Genomic DNA, 21,188 nt, shown 5'->3' with positions numbered 1-21,188 from the left:
TAGGACTACCATAGTTGAGCCTGTAATTGAACCCACAAATGCTGTTGCTCCAGATACTCCAACACAGGGTTTTCTAATGATCAATTAGCCTTTTAAAATGATACACTTGGATTAGCTAACACAACATGCCATTGGAACACAGGAGTGATGGTTGCTGATAATGGGTCTCTGTACGCCTATGTAGATATTCCATTAAAAAAATCAGCCGTTTCCAGCTACAATAGTCATTTACAACATTAACAATGTCTAGACTGTATTTCTGTTCAATTTGATGTTATTGTAATGGACACAAAATTTGCTTTTCTTTCAAAAACAAGGACATTTCTAAGTGACCCCAAACTTTTGAACGGTACTCTATATTTGAGTTTAACACCAAATCCATGGTTCCTTACATTAATAATGTGTTGTGTTGGGAGGATAGGGGCTTGCAATGTGTAATGAAAGGCTGAGAGCTCTTAGGGTCTTTGTGGGTATAGTAAGCAAGACACCCCCATTCAGAAAGTAAAGAATAGGCGGTCAATAGGTATGGGGACAATGCAACAGCACTCTGGGACATGAACAATCATTTGGGCTGTCAGAGGGCGACAGAGACTGTAATTAATGATATTTTCTATTTTCACAGAGTAGAATAAGGATGTGACAGAGCATTATTAATGAGTCCAGCCTTGTTGGTCTGAACAATAGCAGTTTATTAGCGGCAAGACAGATTTAACAGATCTCTTTACAACAAAGGATGAAGACACGTTGAAAAATGGAGACAATCTGTCAGAAGAACCAATTCGTTTTTTTTCTTCAATTCAACCAAAATGGTTATATTGTCATCATATTCTTCCTTTTCCCTTTAACCATCTGCTGTGTGGTAAGCTAATCAACAACGAACCAAGTCAGTCTCCCAAAGCTGTCAATAGCAAGTGACATTGGGCTAGTCATTTCATAACATTGTATTTGGTAACAGGCATTCTGCAGTTATCATGCATTGACAGGGCGCTGTGTGATTGGAATCAACATGCTCTGCTTTACCTTAAAAAACAGTCTAACTTTGCTAGATTGTGTGATACAAAAATGAATGAACTGAACAGCAGATATTACATTTTCAATGCCATTAAGAATCTAAATGTATCCAAGAAAAAAAGCTGTTATGTTCCGTCTTGGAGAACCAATCTATGATTACCTACAGTATCTCATAGTTGTGTTTACACAATGCAGTCTGCCAATATGGCCTGCTCCAAGAATATTCGTCTTAGTACCAACACAATTTCATTCAAGGCTCAGTGCAGTCCAACATTTCCCACACAATACTGAAGCAATTCATCTCCACAAGTAAGTATAAACGATGAGCTAGACGACAATATAAGAATAATACAACAGAACAACTAAGAGGAAAATATCAATTGATGCTTTCCTGAAGAGCTCTTGTGCCACCCCGATGTTGATGAAACCAATATTGAAATTGATTAGCGACTTTGTATGGGTGTATAGGGATAAGCAGTTGCTCGCACCATAGCTGTAACTGAGTACTTTGAACAAGGCAAATTTGGTTTACATTTCAGAATGCATATATTCCAGACGTCTGCTGACAGTATCCCTCATATCACTGTTTTTCTACTTTCACTCTATTAAGTTCATAAAATAAGGTATGAACTTCATGGCGGATTTATTCTAATGTTTTTTATAGATCCGGAGAGAATCACAAAGTGGATAGATGAAGAAAAAACGAATTTAAAGCACGTGATTGACTCACAACCAATAACTTTCACTGTATTATGCTTGTTTTAAATGCTCAAAGAATTCAAACTCATTTAGCCCTAACCAGGCAATACTTTACCAGATTAAAACGGCCACTTCAAGCTTTATTGATGTATACAAGAAAGGCAGGGCGACCCCAGCTGCAAAACTGATCAAAAGAAAGAGGGGAATGGGATATTGACATCAACTGTTTCAGTAATAGACTCAGAGAAAAACATTGAAAAACATGATTTTCATACACTTCCTTAACCACACAAAAAAAATACAAAATGTGAATGAATATGTCTGTTTGTTAAGCAGCTGTGTGCATGCATGCTCTCCATTGATTCGTAATTTAGCCATATTATCTAGGCAATTCCTTTTTTCCCTTTTGCAATCCCTTATTGGTAATATGCTAATGACATCCGCCATGATTAGTGATTTTCTTCTAATCATCATTCTACGGTGGGCAGAGCAATCACAGAGGTAGAGCTTACGATTTACAGCAAGCTTCTGCCTGCTCTCCCCATCTGCCAGACTTGATTTAATTTGAATAATAACGGAATATTTAGATTCAAAGACCACTTTAGTGTACTAACATACTTACGCAGATTGAGGAAATAAAGTATTAAGAAGAAGTGTGGAAGGCATTTTCCCAGCATGCTCTAACCTGCCTCTGATAAAAGGCATCCAGTTCTTAGATAAACTTAGCAGGGTGTTCTGGTATTAGTGGTGTTTAAGCTTAAAAAGTTTACTGTAAGTCTCACAACTAGGCCATGTTTGATTTCTATAGATTTCTTAAGGGAGGGGAAAGTCTGACCTTTTCGTTTGTTGATTATCCCTTCTTATACAACGGGTGGGTCTAATCCTGAATGCTGATTGGTTAAAACTGCATTCCAGCCTGTGTCTATTCCACAAGTTACCACCGGCTAAATCTATGACGTTCAAAATGCCTATTTACTATGTTCCATCTGACTGTGTAATCCACTGTCTCATCAGCCCAGTCAGGCAACTTATAAACTTGATCTCCACTATAAAAAGCATCTAGACATTATCTCAAATTTCTTTTAGACTAACATTTAGTTTTCAACAGCGGAGACCTGCTGTCCCATAGTAATGAATGTGTCGGGAGTCAGGACGAGACAGACAGGCAGGCAGGCAGCGTTTCTCAGCCAGTCTAAATCATGAATCAGCTGGCATCAGTTTTATGGATATATACCAAAAAAAAATTAATTAAAAAGGTCAAACGAAACGAAGTGCAGCTAGTTTGCTAGTCTTTCCAACTTCAGTTTGAAGTGATTGCGTTACTGTAGCTGTGTTGTTGACTAGCTCCTCTGAACATCAGTGTCCTGATGAGTGAGCACATTTTCTATGCGAGGCGAAATCGCGCCTCATTAGTTTATTGTTATGGATGTATCCGAACAAATGTCACTAGAAAACAGATTCAACAAATGCAAATGCAGCTACATTGCTGCTATTCTGGCTTTTTGACTGTAAATGAAGTGTAGTTGGCTACCTAGCAAGCAAGGGATAAGAACGTTACCAGACAGTTTCGAACGAACGACTGGGTTGTGTCCAAAGATACAGAACAAAAAGACTGAATGACTGGGTCGCGTCTCTGGCAACCGAACCGACAGAACGAACGACCAAACGGCTTGGGTAACAGCCCTAGATTTGTGTCGGGACTATATCTTGTGGAAGGCTGAAATAGTATGAATAAATTAATCCAAAGAACATTTTTAATGACTGCATATCGGGCCTAACAACACCCGTGCCAATATCTCCCCCAAACACCGGCTACTCGGGCATTATCACTTAATTACATATTTAATTGACTTAGAATAAATCCAATAACTTATATTGTCTCTCAAATGTAGCTAATTCTAATGTTCTTCATACCCAATCCCTTTACTTGTTGATTTAACTCTATAACATGGAAACCTTAAAGGGAAAGTTCAGGATTTTACAACTTTATGTTAGATGATACCTCACCTTGAAAGTAGTCTATGGGCCAGGATAAACTGTAGTAGGTTTTAACAGCCACTATAAACTTCAGCTAACTTTAGCCATCACTAGCTCAGAGTCAATGGAAGTGATATCGGCATTGGTGGAATGTTATTTTTTTGGACAAATCACCTTTAAAGGCCCAATGCAGCCATTTCTATACCAATTTCATATAATTTCTGGTTAACAAACAACCCTACCATAATAGACCTTGCTATAATAGATTTCCATTAAAATGGTCAAACATTTATTTTTTTGCATAAAACTATTTATTATGCAAAAAAGTTTACTAGCACTATCTGGGAATTGTCTGTGCGAGGAGAGGAAATTGAAAACTAGCTGTAAAAGGCAGAGAGGTTTGGGACTCACTTTGTTATTGGTCTATTAACCAATTTACCGCGTGGTGATGTCCCCATGGAAAGCCAAAACTCCCACCCATGCAAACCTGCTGAATAAAAAGTCCATTGATTGTATTTTCAACCAGCAACTATCAGGAAATAACACTGATAAAAAAACAACACTTTTACAGTATTCATTTCATCAGCTGTTGAACACTATTATATAAACCTGCACTTGGCCTTTAAAGTAACATCATACCAAATATGGAGTTGATTTCAGTTGATTTGCCCATTACATTTGAACAATTGCATGGATGCCTCCATCACTTGCATTGGCTTTTAGCTTGCAGTGGCTAGTTACAGTTTCTCCAAGCCCATCAACTACTTTCAGGCTAGCTAACCATCTAACACTCATTTTGAAAATACCGAACATCTCCATAAAGCTGTTCAAGAATTACCCACACAAAGCCAGATGATAATACTATTATTATTACTTAACCTTCTGCTTTACAGTGAGTACTTGTGGGGATTATTATTATAGTAAACCATTTCCTCAAGAGACTGCAGGAGCTAGCCACATAACTGAACGCTTTCGTCATTTTAAAGCCTTTGAACTGTGTTTTGTCCAGAATACAGGGAAATAAAAGAATCATTATTTCAGTTTGCTTATGGAATAAAACAAGTCATTACAAATTGTGCGTTTTCCCCTTTAATCTACTTCAGAAATTGAAAAATACATCCCTACAAAGTATACCCAGTGCCGTGGTTGAAAGAGATCTGTCATCTCTACAACAGACTTAGAAATAGTTGAAATAGTACATTAACGTTCATCAGTCTATGAGCTACAACTTTTCTTTTGAATTTAGCCACTATAAGGTGCCATTATTGGTGAGTTCTCAATATAATACACCTGGAATTCTCAATTAATTGACAGCCATATCGTTTGCCTTTGATATTGCACCCCGTCATCTACTGTATGTGAGCGCCAGGGAGCTCTGTCTGGGGAGAAAGTACAACTAATAGACTAATAGGTGAAAGCACATCCTGCACAGAGGCAAAGTTCACAGTGAATTCAATACATAAAAATGATTTAGCCCCAATTATACAGCATAAACACAATGTACACCGCGCAATGGTTTATGTGGCTTTAAAGGGTCTGTATTACAAAGCAGTATGGGCCTTAATGTAGGCAGTAAAAGAAATGACGGTGAGAGCCAAGGTCTCACTCATAAATGCCATCTCTGGGGTTGCGTGCGGAGTGATCTAATGGTGACTGGCCATGCATGCTGTTACATGAGGTGAGGTTTATCTAACAACACCTTGCAGCAGGCCAGGAAAAACACCAATACTGCAAGGCTAAAGCACTTTATGTTTTAGAGTTACTTAAGTAGCTGATCTATCAGCAACTAATCCAGGCAATAGAATTCTATGGGGCCAGATTCACCGTATAGTTTGCCAGAATACATGCACCTAATTTAGGGTTGTTAGTGAGTAAAGTGAGCTATCAGTGGAATACTTGGATGTGGTTCACAAGTGGTAGTACATACTGTATATATAGCATACATGTTAAACACTTGATAACGTAGCCTTCTGGATAATGCCTTTACAAAAAAAAAATTGTTAACATTTTACATTAAGTTGCCACTATTACTATGTACCTAACACAGTAATACCTGTGTTAACATAGTTACATAGGTTTTTATCATGTCATTACATGGTAATAGGGTTGTGGCTGAATCAGTTATTACACAATTCGAAAAAGAAATGTGTAATTACACCTTCACTTGCTGAATGTTATTCTACATGTTTAACTATTGATGTTATAAAAAAAAAAAAATGTTCCACTATGTAACTAATGTTTTGTAATTACACGTTTGAAATTAATTTGTGAATAACCATGTTAATAACTCAAACCAAAATCTGACCTTGATACAAGGTGCCACTGCCATGAAATCCACATGTAATACCAGGGTTGATAAATGGGCTAGGACCTGGTAACAACAATTGTAACTTGACACACCCTGTTATTAACTACCGGATATTTTCAGTTAGTTTATTTCTATGCTATCACAGTGCTAGAGGCGTCCCTACAGCTGTAACGATCTTCGTTGGGAGAAAGAGAGGAGGACCAAAGCGCAGCGTGGTAGGTGTTCATGATGAATATTTAATGGAACAAAACTGAATACTGAAATACAAAACAATAAAGTGAACGAACTAAAACCGAAACAGTTCCGTGTGGAACACACAGACACGGAAGACAACCACCCACGAAACCCAGGTGAAAAAAGGCTACCTAAGTATGATTCTCAATCAGAGACAACCAACGACACCTGCCTCTGATTGAGAATCATACCAGGCCAAACGAAAAAACCAACATAGAAAAACGAACATAGTGTAGATAACCCACCCAACTCACGCCCTGACCATACTAAAACAAAGAAATAACAAAAGAACTAAGGTCAGAACGTGACAACAGCCCCTGGTTTGTTCCCAGGCTGTATCACAACCCGGCCGTGATCGGGAGTCCCATAGGGCGGCTCACAATTTTTCCAGCGTTATCCTGGTTAGGGTTTGCCAAGTTAAATAAAGGTTTTAATATTGTTTATTTACTTAACTAGGCAAGTCAGTCAATAACACATTCTTATTTACAATGACGGCCTACCAAAAGGCAAAATGCCTCCTGCGGGGAGGAGGGCTGGGATTAAAAATACAAATACATGAAATAAAAATAGAGGACAAAACACACATCACGACAAGAGAGACAACACAACACTACATAGAGAGACCTAAGAACATGGCAAGGCGGCAACACATGACAACATAGCATGGCAGCAACACATGACAACACATCATGGTAGCAACACAACATGGCAGCAGCACAAATAAAAAAGGTTTATTTAGGACAATTTAGTGAGCCATGACCAGCCTGTCAAAGCACTTCATGGCTACAGACGTGAGTGCTACGGGTCCGTAGTCATTTAGGCAGGTTACCTTAGTGTTCTTGGACACTGGGACTATGGTGGTCTGCTTGAAACATGTTGGTATTACAGACTCAGTCAGGGACAGGTTGAAAATGTCAGTGAACATACCAGTTAGTCAGCGCATGCTCGGAGTACACATCTTGGCCGTCTGTCCCTGCAGCAATGTGAATGTTGACTTGTTTAAAGGTCTTACTCACATCGGCTACAGAGAGCGTGATCACACAGTTGTCTGGAACAGCTGATGCTCTCATGCATGCTTCAGTATTGCTTGCTCTGGCTGCACATTTAACATGCTGGTAGAAATGAGGTAAAACGGATTTAAGTTTCCCTACATTAACGTCCCCGGCCACTAGGAGCGCCGCCTCTGGATGAGAGTTTTCCTGTTTGCTTATGGCCATATACAGCTCTTTGAGTGCGGTCTTAATGCCAGGATCAGTTTGTGGTAGTAAATAGACAGCTACGAAGAATATAGATGAAAACTCTCTTGGTAAATAGTGTGGTCTGCATGAGATACCTCAGGCAAGCAAAACCTTGAGACTTCCTTACTATTAGATTTTTTGCACCAGCTGTTGTTTACAAATATACACACACCGCCACCCCTTGTCTTACCGGAGGCAGCTGTTCTATTATGCAACGTAAAACCCGCCAGCTGTGTGTTATTCATGTCGTCGTTCAGCCACGTCTCTGTGAAACATAAGATATTACGGTATTTAATGTCCCGTTGGTCAGATATACATGATTGTAGTTCGTCTAATTTGTTATTCGATGATTGTATGTTGGCTAATAGTATCACGTTTAGCTAAGACCCAGATGCAGACAGCGTGGAAGTAACAAGAGTTTGTTACAACCGAAGGGGCAGGCAAACGACAGGTCAAGGCAGGCAGAGGTCAATAATCCAGAAAGGGCGTAAAGGTTCCAGAACGGCAGGCAGTCTCAGGGTCATGGCAGGCAGGGGTCAATTCTCCAGAATGGTGGGGTAAGGTACAAAATGGCAGGCAATCTCAGGGTCAGTGCAGGCAGAACAGTCAATACCGGGAAGGACTAGAAAACAGGAGGAAGAAACAGGCAGGAGTAGGGAAACAAACACCGGTAGGTTTTACAAACAAAAACTGGCAACAGACAAACAGAGAACACAGGTATAAATACACAGGATATAATGGGGAAGATGGGTGACATCTGGAGGGGTGGAGACAAGCAGAAAGACAGGTGAAACAGGTCAGGGTGTGACAAATAGGACTGCTGGTAAAGGCAGATTACCCACATGCCGTCGGATCCTTAAAAGGCACCCCAACATACGTTCCCGATATCTATGTCTATTTCTCCTGCGAATGACGGGGATGAAGGCCTTGTCGGGTGTCTGAAGTAAATCTTTTTCGTCAGACTGAGGTGAGTAATCACTGTGTAACGATCTTCTTCATCTGATGAAGAGTAGTCAGGATCAGACCAAAACGCAGCGTGGTAAGTGTCCATGTTAAAATTTATTTAACTCAGAACACTAAGACAAAATAACAAAAATAGACCAACACGAAACAGTTCTGTCTGGTGCAGACACAAAGACAGAAAACAACTACCCACAAAACCAACATGGAAAATGGCAACATAAATAGACTCCCCAATCAGAGACAACGAGAAACAGTTGTCTCTGATTGGGAACCAACTCAGGCCACCATAAACCTACAAACCCCTAGACAATCCAAAATCCCCATAGAACCAAAAACCCTAGACATGACAAAAAACCCTAGACAATACAAAAACGAAACAAACCACCCCTTGTCACACCCTGACCTAACCAAAAAATAAAGAAAACAAAATATAACTAGAGTCAGGGTGTGACACACTGTCCTGATTTCTAGAAGCTCTTTTCGGTCATAACAGAGGGTGGCAGAAACATTATGTACAAAATAAGTTACAAATGCGAAAAAACACACAGTAGCACAATTAGTTAGGAGACGGTAAAACGGCAGCCTGCTCCTCCGGCGCCATTGTTTAACATCACTAAATAGTGAACTAAATGTTTAATTCGTTTTTTAAAAAGATTTTGTATAAGCGAGCGTTCACCAGGAAGTGATGTTACACTGACCTCTCACCTCGCACACTCCTTTGCAGCCAAAATGGAAGCCATATCACAGAGTTTCTAAGCCCAGAGGCGCAACATCACCAGACTTTCGGGAACGCTTGCGAAGCAGACCAGGCCGGGGTTTGGAAAGTCAATGAGAGAAGTGAATAATTCTCGAAATCGAAAGGCATAACTAGGGCTGCTGTAGTCATGACATTTTTCCAGCTGTTGATAGACAAGCAAATAACTGCCAGTCTCAAGGTAATTGACCGTTAATTAACATAAACACATTTAGCATCTCCTGGCTTGCATGCACAGCCTAAAAGCCACTGATGCAGACCTTTGGAACATCTACATTTTAAAAAGTCTAATAAATCCATATAGCCTACACCATCATAATGAACCCATTATTTATCTTAGACAGGTCAAAAGAAACATGATATGAAGAAAATGTAGTCTATTTCAGAAGAACAGAATAGCGTACTCTGAGTTGTCCTTATCCTCTCTAGGGTAGGTGGGACATTTTTTACATGTTTTTAACATAAATCTTCAATAATGTTCCAACCGGAGAATTCCTTTGTCTTCAGAAATGCAATGGAATGCAAGCTAACTCATGTGAACGCGCATGGTCAGCGCATGGTCAGCTCATGGCAGACCTTACTCAATCCCCTCTCATTCGGCCCCCCTTCACAGTAGAAGCATCAAACAAGGTTCTAAAGACTGTTGACATCTAGTGGAAGCCTTAGGAAGTGCAACATGACCAATATCCCACTGTATCTTCAATAGGGAATGAGTTGAAAACGATCAACCTCAGACTTCCTTGGTTGGATTTCTTCTCAGGTTTTTGACTGCCATATGAGTTCTGTTATACTCACAGACATCATTCAAACAGTTTTAGAAACTTCAGAGTGTTTTCTATCCAAATCTACTAATCATATGCATATTCTACCTTTTATGGCTGAGTAGCAGGCAGTTTACTCTGGGCATGCTTTTTATCCGGACGTGAAAATACTGCCCCCTACCCCAAAGAAGTTATGCTAGGTCCTGATCTGGCTATGTCATATAGCCCTATATACTAGTTCATTTAGTAGACAAGATTTGCTTAGAATTCAGTGGCATTGTTTTATATTATTTTATATTATGACGAATCCAATTGAACATAGCTGAATAAAATGGAAAGGATACAGCGCACATGCGGCTAAAAAGAAACAGGTACTCTATATGCTTAATTTAGAGTTATTTATATAACTTTAGTTATGATACACATGTTGGGCTATATGTTTTGATTTTTGATAAATTCTAAGGCTGCATGTTGCAACTCTAAAGATGATTTGAAAGAAGTTGCATGAGCTCGGCTTTGTTTTTTTGCGCAGGCTGTACACACTTCATCAGTCTCTCATTCAGAATTTGACAACCACTTGATAATGCTTTGATTTTCCCAGCTGCATTCCTATTCTGTGGCCTTAATAACCACTAAACAAATCCATGCCTTTTGCGGCCAGTGGCCATGGTGCTTTTTGGCTGAATATTGCACCTCTCAAGCATATGGCTCTCTGTCACATGATCAGGTATTTCTCACAAAGTGAAGACAGACACATCTGTGACTCAACTACACGTCCTTATCCAATTCCAAGGCGCAGATTGAAGATATTGGAAGAACTGTCCACGTTTACTTTTTGTCAGCCAACAAGATGAGTAGGCCTCATGAACAGCAAAAGCACAAGCCTATGTCAATCTACTATCCCCATAGTACAAATGTTGACCTATTCTATTCTGTGCGAGAAATACATATTCCTTACATAGTCTGAGACAGTTGTGGGATGCGATAGATCCCAAATGAATATAACAACTAGCATAAAAAAAAACTTTTCTAGGCAATGAGGCTGACGCAACAGATCAGAACGTTTAGCTTAAAATATTGATAAACTCTTAGGCTATTTTGTCATATTATAAGCTCTGCAATTCGCACAAGGCAGTAGGCTATAAGCGCGAGTGTTCCATTAGCAGGACAACACCATTCTCAAAAGTGACCACAAATGTGATTATGCATGTAATGCTTTTATCATACAGGGGCATTTTTATGGTGAAAATTATCTTTCCCAAACTTGAAACTCATGCCCTGTGTATGTAGAACTATACCAGTTAGGCTCTACACCCGCTGTAAAGCGGAATAATCCGCTTCATTTTAAGAAGTTATTTGGCCACTTTAGTGGTGATACAAACCTTATTAAAACATATAGACTTATGGGCAAGGCTACATGAGGTGTGTGACTATGATTTGAAAAAGTTGCCAAAAAAAGCATGCTTTGTTTGCCTTAAACTGGGCATCATTCACACGTGATAATCTATAATTCACAAGTGATAGGCTAATATTGTCACCCATCACTCTATTCCTGAGTTAATCTTGTCTTTACATTTACTAAATAATATATGTGTGAGATTTGTTTTGATTGAGAATGGAACATTATTATGTACCTGTCTCGAAACAGGGGCAGCGGAAAACAAAATCAATGCACTCAAATAGCAAATGGAGGACGCTTTTCCCGAGGATCATTTTCATGCCAGCCAGGCATACCATACTGTTGTAAAGAGAAGCAATGTGCTTAATATTAGGAAAGTTGAGAAATAAATACAGTAGGCCCAGCCCATAGAAAGCTGATGGGATTTTCCTATTTTTAATAGAGGCCATCACTTTTCTCACGCAATTGAATAGCCTATAGAAATGTTGCGCAACATGAGCTCATGGAATTTGACTGCCGTTATCACTTGTGACAGCTGGTATGGCGGTAATACGGTCACCGTAACAACCCTATGCACAACCTAGATGCAAGCCAACATCTTTAGTATTATTACTCCAACCTTGTGAAATTGGCAAACTGACATGTTTTCATATTCGTCAAAAACAACTTTATATTGAAAGGAGTGCATTTGATTTGATGGCATGCACATGCGCAGGTCGGCGCGTGATGACCATTAGACCCTATACAGTGTATCTGCACATGTGCTTAGCTAGCCAACGTCGCCATGACATCGCCTACAAGCTTGATCGGCAATTTCTATTGGAGAGGCAGTTTTTCCCTATCTTCATACTGTACTGTCTTTAGCCACATGCTATTTCTGTCTCTTAATTGTTCATGTTTATAAAGGGTTGTAATTGGCAAAAGTACAATGCAAATCTCAAAATACTGAAATAACAGTGTTTGTTTTATAAGTGTTACGACGATTTTGTAAAACATGTTGACATTGTGCGAGTGCGTCGCTAGCTAGCTAGATAACTACATTAGTGAATGATGGGGAAAGTACGTTTTACTAACTAAAATATTTATTGCTTTGAGTCTGAAAGGGGAAGTGAATTTGAATGGTTTGACCGAGTTGCGCAGCGGTCTAAGGCACGGCATCTCAGTACATGAGGCATCACTATAGACACCCTGGTTCGCATCCAGGCTGTATCACAACTGGCCCTGATTGGGAGTCCCATAGGGCGCCGCATAATTGTCCCAGCGTTTTCCGGGTTTGGCCGGTGTAGGCCATTGTAAATAAGAATTTGTTCTTAACTGACTTGCCTACTTAAATAAATGTAAAATAATAATAATAATAATATCAATCTTTTTCAAATCCATTACAGAAAATGTTCTCCTGGTTAGCCTATTGTCTGCAAACCTTGTTACATTGTAACTATTAAGTAATTAAAATGTCACTTCACTTTACATTAAGTGGCTTGCTCCTGTACTTTACAAGTACATTGTAAATACAGTACATGTATATCCCTTGTAACTACATTGTAATTATTGAGTTGGTTGTTAAATATAATAAACAATTTATTTTGGAAATATTCAGGCTTCTCTTTTTGTTAATTAGTATGCTGACGCTTTCAAATTGTATTGTATTTATTTGTTGTTTGGTGCCTTTAGTGTATTTAATTTTCTCTTTGAGAAGCAAGTTCAATTTAAAGTTGTATGTGATTTGGTTTATGTAAGTAAAATACACAAAGTAACCAAAAATCGGATTTAATTTGCATATTCATAATTATTGCTGAAAATTTGTTCACCACAAGTTTCTCCGAATTGTTTGCCAGAAGTTCACAAGTCTCCGCAAATTTGCATGTCCTTTCCAGCGTGGTTCCAGCAACCATGGTGGATGCGTAACTGGTCCAGCCCATTACTGCTCAGCTCAGTATATTGAAAAGAGTGACAATGGTATAAGAGTGACAATGGTGAGGTATTCACACCCACTGCAGTTATGTTTCCCTGAGCTGAGTGAAAAGACAGGCTGTCCTGTTGTCGCGGTGGAGGTGCCATCCTCTCCCCGTCAGCTGTGTGTAGCACATCTGAGAGCTATGAGGTGCTAATTACAGAATGATGAGCCAAACCTGACCGTGAATACTTGTCAACTGTCCCCCTCTACATCTCATCTCCACCTTCACAGACTGCTGCCTCCCTGCTGCCACACACAAGTACAGTAGATGTCCTTCTCTATCCCCATCCCTCTACCTGGAAATGGTTATAAAAAAAAAACATTTTTTTTAAATGCATTGCACGTCCAAAATGTGTATTTAAAAAAATATATTACTGTATCTATGTACCTGCTCCAGTGACTAACTTAGATCAGCATTGTGTTTTCAAGAGTGAGCACTGGGGGAAATTGTCTGGCTGGGCAATGTAGTACTCTATAGTACATGTAGCCTAAGCATAAGCAAAAGGGCTATTTTCATAAGACTTCAGGGAAAATCTTATTATTAAAGCCCTGAGTTTTTATTTTAATTTTAAACATATTGCACTACAAATACACTACTAACACCTACTCATTCAAGGGTTTGTCTTTACATGTGTAGGGTTACTACCCAGAGGCCATCACTACACAATACTTTAATGTTTTAAAAAAGTACCATTACATGTTTGATCATTTGTAACTTTGCAGGACATTTTAACAACAAGCAATCGACACCTTTTAAAAGTAGAAAAATTGATTTTGTTAAATGCAGGAAGTATTAGGTTCAGCTCGGGACAAGGTGTTCTGTTGAATTATAGCAGCCGATTACCCACAGCTCCGGACGGGACTAGGCAGAGTATTTGTTTACACAAAAGGAAATTAAACTATTCCCATTTAACCGCCTTGATTACAGACCTCTTTGCCTCATTCCTCCATGCACATGATACAGGTCCTACTTTTACACTGGGCATCTCTGCTTTTCCCACTGAAATAAAAAAGTATACTAAAAAAGTCTGCATCAAATGAAGCATTGTGGAGAAAGAACAGTTTTATATTACGTCTAGGACTTGGTTTTTACACTGAGGTGGTGATACAATTAGCTGCCATCTCCAACATGAGGCAGATAGCCTAGCGGTTAAGAGCGTTGGGCCAGTAGAGTCGCTGGTTTGAATCCCCAAGCCGACTAGGTGAAAAATCCGTTGATATGCCCTTGAGCAAGGCACTTAACCCTCATTTCTCCTGTAATTCGGTTTACGACTTTAGACATCAACACGAAAAGCATATTTTTCCCCACATTCATCCATCTCACTCTGCAACAACGATGTTGGTTAAATCTACAGTATCTTTATTTTAAACACACATGCTCCTCCCGTAACGGTGGCGTACTTGTCAGTATAATCCCTGCCTGAAATGAGTGCTGGGATCAGCAGAGTGGGGCTCTGGAGAGCAGGATGGGGCTGATCCTAAGTAAGCTGGCCTTTGGCCTCAGCCCTATTAATCCGATCCACAGCACTGGCATAAGCAGCAGCAGGAGCAGCAACAGCGGCGCAGTCACTTAGAGAGAAACGACACAGAAGTGTCCCTGATTCTATTGCCCCCTAGAGGAAACAACACGGTAACACTTTCTGGAAACCACCTGTGTGAGATACTGTGTCTCAATTGCCTAAACCATCCTCCCATGAACTCTTCTCCATTGTGCTGGTTCTGAATAAAGAAAGAACAAACCAGGTGAAAGCCAGCCTTATGATGAGCTTCTTCCGTTGTTTTCACCTGTCGAGTCTTTCCCAAACAGTGTGGGTCAGGGGGAGGATATGAGGAGAGGACAGATTTTAAACAATTTAGACAGACTCATTGTAATGCATTTAGCAATATGCTTCCATACAGTAATAAAGGCTGTTATATGGAGCCACTCATATGAATGCTTAAAAAAAAAAAATGATGATGTGCTATGTATCATTTTACCTGTGTGTAATACATTGTTAATGCATTAATAGATGTTAAAGGAGTGGTTAACTTTTTTTTAACCAAATCAACATTTTTGATGTAAATGGCGTGTTATAGAAGTGTCTAGACACTTTTTTTTTTTCACTTGGTTTTGAGAAACTTACAGGAACAGCAGTAGACTTCCTCGTTGCTCGTTCTATAGTAAAGGGGCAACTGATAAACATGAACAAAGGTTCCAAAAACACCCAAATACGTACTTTTAGAAACGGCAAATCTCTCAGTATAGTGATGCAGGTCTTTAGACGTTGTACACATGACATTGTATAATCCTGAACTTTGTCCTTAAGGTTATATTCCATGTTTTTACTACTACTAATTACACTAGTAAAAACATGTTGTTACATTATGACTTCAGTAATTGTATTTCAACTGTATAACAATCTAATGTTAAGTTTTACCGAAAGCTCTACGATAGTGTCAGGAGACGTCCTCAGACTGTCTCTGGGAATGACTCTATGTGTAGTTCAATACAAACTAACGTACCTCATTACAATGTCTGTATTCATAAAAAAATTACAGAAATGTCCCCCCCCATTAGAATCCAGCGCACTGTACGGCTCTGGTAATGTTTCACCCTAGCCTATCAAACACAATATGAGATGATTACATGTTTGTTATTTTATGTGATGAGGAGCATTCAGGGTTGCTAATTCGAGATGTCTTTCTTTACGAGCGTGATTAATGGCCTCCGCAATATGATCTGATTTACGTTGTGGGTGTCAGCAGGAAAATATGATGGATGAGGCCAGCTGTTTATAGATATTGACACGTAGACAGGCCTGTGAACACATTAATCACAGTATGGGGTAACCGGAACTGAGGGAGAAACTTTTGACTTCTCTTATAGAGATATACTCTCTGCAGGTGATAAGGAGAGAGAATGTAGTGTACAGAATCAGTGGATCATAAACTTTGATGATGCAGCGATAAAGAGATTGCCAGCTGGGGTCAGTGACAAAATAATATCTCATGGTTGAGTTAAGAGAGATTAGGTGCCTAAACAAAGATAAACTGATCTGTTGATGTTGTAATATGACATTTAATGACAGTAGATAGTCAGATGTCAGTACTAAAATTAACCTTGAGAGACTAATGGCTCTTTCTTATCTTTTGTCACATGATCCTGTCATAGTAATAGGCTAATATTGGTTCTGTGGGAGTCATCACTGGCAGAAAAGGTATCAGTAGCTCTGCTGTGGTGGCCCAGGACAAAATGGCTGTACATACGGATAACATCTTAGTTATTCTGTTACACTCCACATGAAAAAATACCACAGTACTTACTATAGAATTATATAGTATTTCTATATAATTCTATAACTGTAGTATACTGTAGAATACTATACTACACACTGTAGTATCGCTCGATCATGTGTAGTACTTACTATAGACTGGTGTAGTATACCAGATATTGTGTTCCCTACAGGTTATAGAAAAGGTCAGAAGCTCTGATTTATCCATTCACACCCCAGTTCTACAGATTATGGAAAATGTGCTCTTTCAAAATTTCTCCAGTTGTGTTCCTGAAGGAGAAAGCCTTCAATTTTATGTTGAAGATAATAAAACAAAAACACTACCGCAAATACTACTGTATACTACAGTCCGCACAAACACTATTGTAAATACTATAGTAATTATACCACAGTATGCTTTAGTATTCTTTCACCTGGGGCATGGCAAATTTCATTGTCCTCAATAACATAGCCATACAATAAAGCATGTAAATCAATTGTCATTCACCATTGTTTTTTATTTAAATGTATTTAAACAGGGAAATCCCAATGAGATCAAGGCTTCTTATACAAGGGACTCCTGCACACAAACATACAAATTCACAACATTTACAATTCCAACGCAATAAAAGAAAAGTAACTTACAAAACAAGATCCTGAAAAACAAACACATTCTTCTGTAAAAAAAGTCATCAAGCAGCTGTCTGAATTATCCTAATTTTTGTATTTTAATTGTATTTTTATTTCACCTTTATTTAACCAGGTAGGCAAGTTGAGAACAAGTTCTCATTTACAATTGCGACCTGGCCAAGATAAAGCAAAGCAGTTCGACACATACAACAACACAGAGTTACACATGGAGTAAAACAAACACACAGTCAATAATACAGTAGAAAAAATAAGTCTATATACAATGTGAGCAAATGAGATGAGATAAGGGAGGTAAAGACAAAAAAAGGCCATGGTGGCGAAGTAAATACGATTTAGCAAGTAAAACACTGGAATGGTAGATTTGCAGTGGAAGAATGTGCAATGTAGAAATAGAAATAATGGGGTGCAAAGGAGCAAAATAAATAAATAAATAAATAAATAAATACCGTAGGGAACGAGGTAGTTGTTTGGGCTAAATTATAAATTATAGATTATAGATAAGAGAATTTCCATACAAACCTCGGGAATTGGTCAGAGCTATTGATTGATTGTTATTATCATTGGGATTGGAAATTCTCTTATCAGCTATGTACAGGTGCAGTAATCTGCGAGCTGCTCTGACAGCTGGTGCTTAAAGCTAGTGAGGGAGATAGGTGTTTCCCGTTTCAGAGATTTTTGTAGTTCGTTCCAGTCATTGGCAGCAGAGAACTGGAAGGAGAGGCGTCCAAAGGAGGAATTGGCTTTGTGGGTGACCAGAGAGATATACCTGCTGGATCGCGTGCTACAGGTGGGTACTGCTATGGTGACCAGCGAGCTGAGATAAGGGGGGACTTTACCTAGCAGGGTCTTGTAGATGACCTGGAGCCAGTGGGTTTGGCGACGAGTATGAAGCGAGGGCCAGCCTTTGGTGACAAAACGGATGGCACTGTGATAGACTGCACACAATTTATTGAGTAGTGTATTGGAGGCTATTTTGTAAATTACATCGCCGAAGTCGAGGATCGGTAGGATTGTCAGTTTTACGAGGGTATGTTTGGCAGCATGAGTGAAGGATGCTTTGTTGCGAAATAGGAAGCCAATTCTAGATTTAACTTTGGATTGGAGGTGTTTGATGTGGAGTCTGGAAGGAGAGTTTACAGTCTAACCAGACACCTAGGTATTTGTAGTTGTCCACATATTCTAAGTCAGAACCGTCCAGAGTAGGGATGCTGGACGGGTGGGCAGGTGCAGGCAGCGATCGGTTGAAGAGCATGCATTTAGTTTTACTTATATTTAACTTCTCTAGGGTAGGGGGCAGCATTCGGAATTTGGGATGAAATGCATGCCCAAATTAAACTTCTTGCTTCTCGGGCCCAGAAGATATGATATGCATATAACTCGTAGATTCGGATAGAAGACACTCTAAAGTTTCCAAAACTGTTAAAATAGTATCTGTGAGTATAACAGAACTGATTTGGCTGATTCAGGAAGTCGTTTTTTGTTTTGTTTTGTAGTTTTCTATTCAATGCCATTAGGGTATCCATTAACTTAGGACTCAAATTGCATTTTCTATGCCTTCCACTAGATGTCAACAGTCTTCAGAAATTGTTTCAGGCTTGTATTCTGAAAAATTAGGAAGTAAGAGCAGTCTGAATGAGTGGACCCTGCCGTGTCACAGAGCTTTTTCATGCGCTCGACCGAGAGAGTGCGTTTCTTGTTTACCTTTTAAATTGACTACGTTATTGTCCGGTTGAAATATTATCGATTATTTAGGCTAAAAACAACCTGAGGTTTGAATATAAACATTGTTTGACATGTTTCTATGAACTTTACGGATACAATTTTGATTTTTTTGTCTTCCTGTTTTGACTGCGTTTGAGCCTGTGGATTACTGAAGAAAACGCGCAAAACAAAACAGGTTTTTGGGTATAAAGAGACTTATCGAATAAAAGGAACATTTATTGAGTAAATGGGAGTTTTGTGAGTGCAACAATATGAAGATCATCAAAGGTAAGTGATTATTTTTATCACTATTTCTGACTTGCGTAAGTCCTCTACTTGGCAGGTTACTGTTTGTAATGATTTGTCTGCTGGGTGCTGTTCTCAGATAATCGCATGGTATGCTTTCGCCGTAAAGCCTTTTTGAAATCTGAACCGTGGTTGGATAAACAAGAAGTTAACTTCTTATGGCTGCAGGGCAGTATTGAGTAGCTTGGATGAAAAGGTGCCCATTGTAAACGGCCAGCTCCTCAGTCTCAGTTGCTATATATGCATATTATTATTAGTATTGGATAGAAAACACTCTAAAGTTTCCAAAACTGTCAAAATATTGTCTGTGAGTAACACAGAACTGATATTGCAGGCGAAACCATGAGGAAAATCCAAACAGGAAGTGGCTTCTATTTTGAATGTTCCATAGCCTCAACTTGCTGGAGTTAAGGGATATGAACCAGATTCCTTTTCCTATCGCTTCCTCAAGATGTCAACAGTCTTCAGACATAGTTTTAGGCTTTTATTTTGAAAATGAGCCAGAACGATAACATCTCGTCAAGTGGTCACATGAGTTTTGCTCGCGCAACAGAGTTTGGACAGCCATTGTTTTTCCTCTCCTACTGTGAAAGACATTTGCGAGTTGTATATTATCGATTATATATTTTAAAACAACCTGAGGATTAATTATAAAAACGTTTGACATGTTTCTGTGGACATTATGGAAACTATTTGGAATTTGTCTGCGTTGTCGTGACCGCTCTTTCCTGTGGATTCTGATCATAACGCGCCAAACAAACAGAGGTTTTGGATATAAAAATAATCTTTATGGAACAAAAGGAACATTTGTTGTCTAACTGGGAGTCTCGTGAGTGAAAAACATCCGAAGATCATCAAAGGTAAACGATTAATTTGATTGCTTTTCTGATTTTCGTGACCGAGCTACTTGATGCTAAGTGTACTTAATGTTTTGTGGAGCGATCGATAAACTTACACAAACGCTTGGATTGCTTTCGCTGTAAAGCATAATTTCAAAATCTGACACGACAGGTGGATTAAGGCTAAGGCTAAGCTGTGTTTTCCTATATTGCACTTGTGATTTCATGAATATAAATATTTTAGTAATATTTATTGAATGTAGCGCTATGCTATTCAGCGGTTGTTGATGACACTTATCCCGTTAACGGGATTGCAGCCATAACAAGTTAATCTTTAAACCCATGTATAACACTTTTATGTTTAATTAATTTTTATAATGAGTATTTCTGTTTTTGAATTTAGCGCTTTGCAATTTCACTTGATGTTGGCCAGGTGGGACGCGTCCCACTTACACTAGTGAGGTTAATCAGCTTCTTGACATGCCACACCTGTCAGGATTATCTTGGCAAAGGAGAAATGCTCACTAACAGGGATGTAAACAAATTTGAGCACAGAATTTGAAGGAAATAAGATTTGAGCGTATTGAACATTTCTGGGATCTTTTATTTCAGCTCATAAAACGTAGGACCAACAGTTTACATTTTTTCTCATTATAACTAGTTTTACCTGCATGGAGTACCGATTTCAGTTTATCAAAGTCTTTACAGAAGTAAAGCAAAAAAGGCATATTGTAGTTCTGAAAGTGTCACGCCCTGATCTGTTTCACCTGTTCCTGTGATTGTCTCCACCCCCTCCAGATGTCGCTTATTTTCCCGAGTGTATTTATCCCTGTGCTTCCTGTCTCTCTGTGCCAGTTAGTCAAGTCAACCAGCGTGGTGTTCTCATACTCCTTTTGCTAGTCTTCCCGGTTTTGACCCCTGCCTGACTCTGGACTACTTTCCCGCCTGCCTGATCATCCTGCCTGCCCTGACCTTGATTCTGCCTGCCCTTCGGTACCTTTTGGACTTTGAACTGGTTTTGACCCTTTTATCTGTCCACGGCCATTTTTTTGCCTTACCCTATTGGATTAATAAATATTGTAAGACTCCAACCGTCTGCCTCCTGTGTCTGCATCTGGGTCTTACCTTGTGTCATGATAGAA

The sequence above is a fragment of the Salvelinus sp. IW2-2015 genome, linkage group LG16 (assembly GCF_002910315.2).
Source record: "Salvelinus sp. IW2-2015 linkage group LG16, ASM291031v2, whole genome shotgun sequence".
In the NCBI taxonomy this organism is placed as follows: domain Eukaryota; kingdom Metazoa; phylum Chordata; class Actinopteri; order Salmoniformes; family Salmonidae; genus Salvelinus; species Salvelinus sp. IW2-2015.
Note: the sequence above shows the minus strand (reverse complement) of the source record.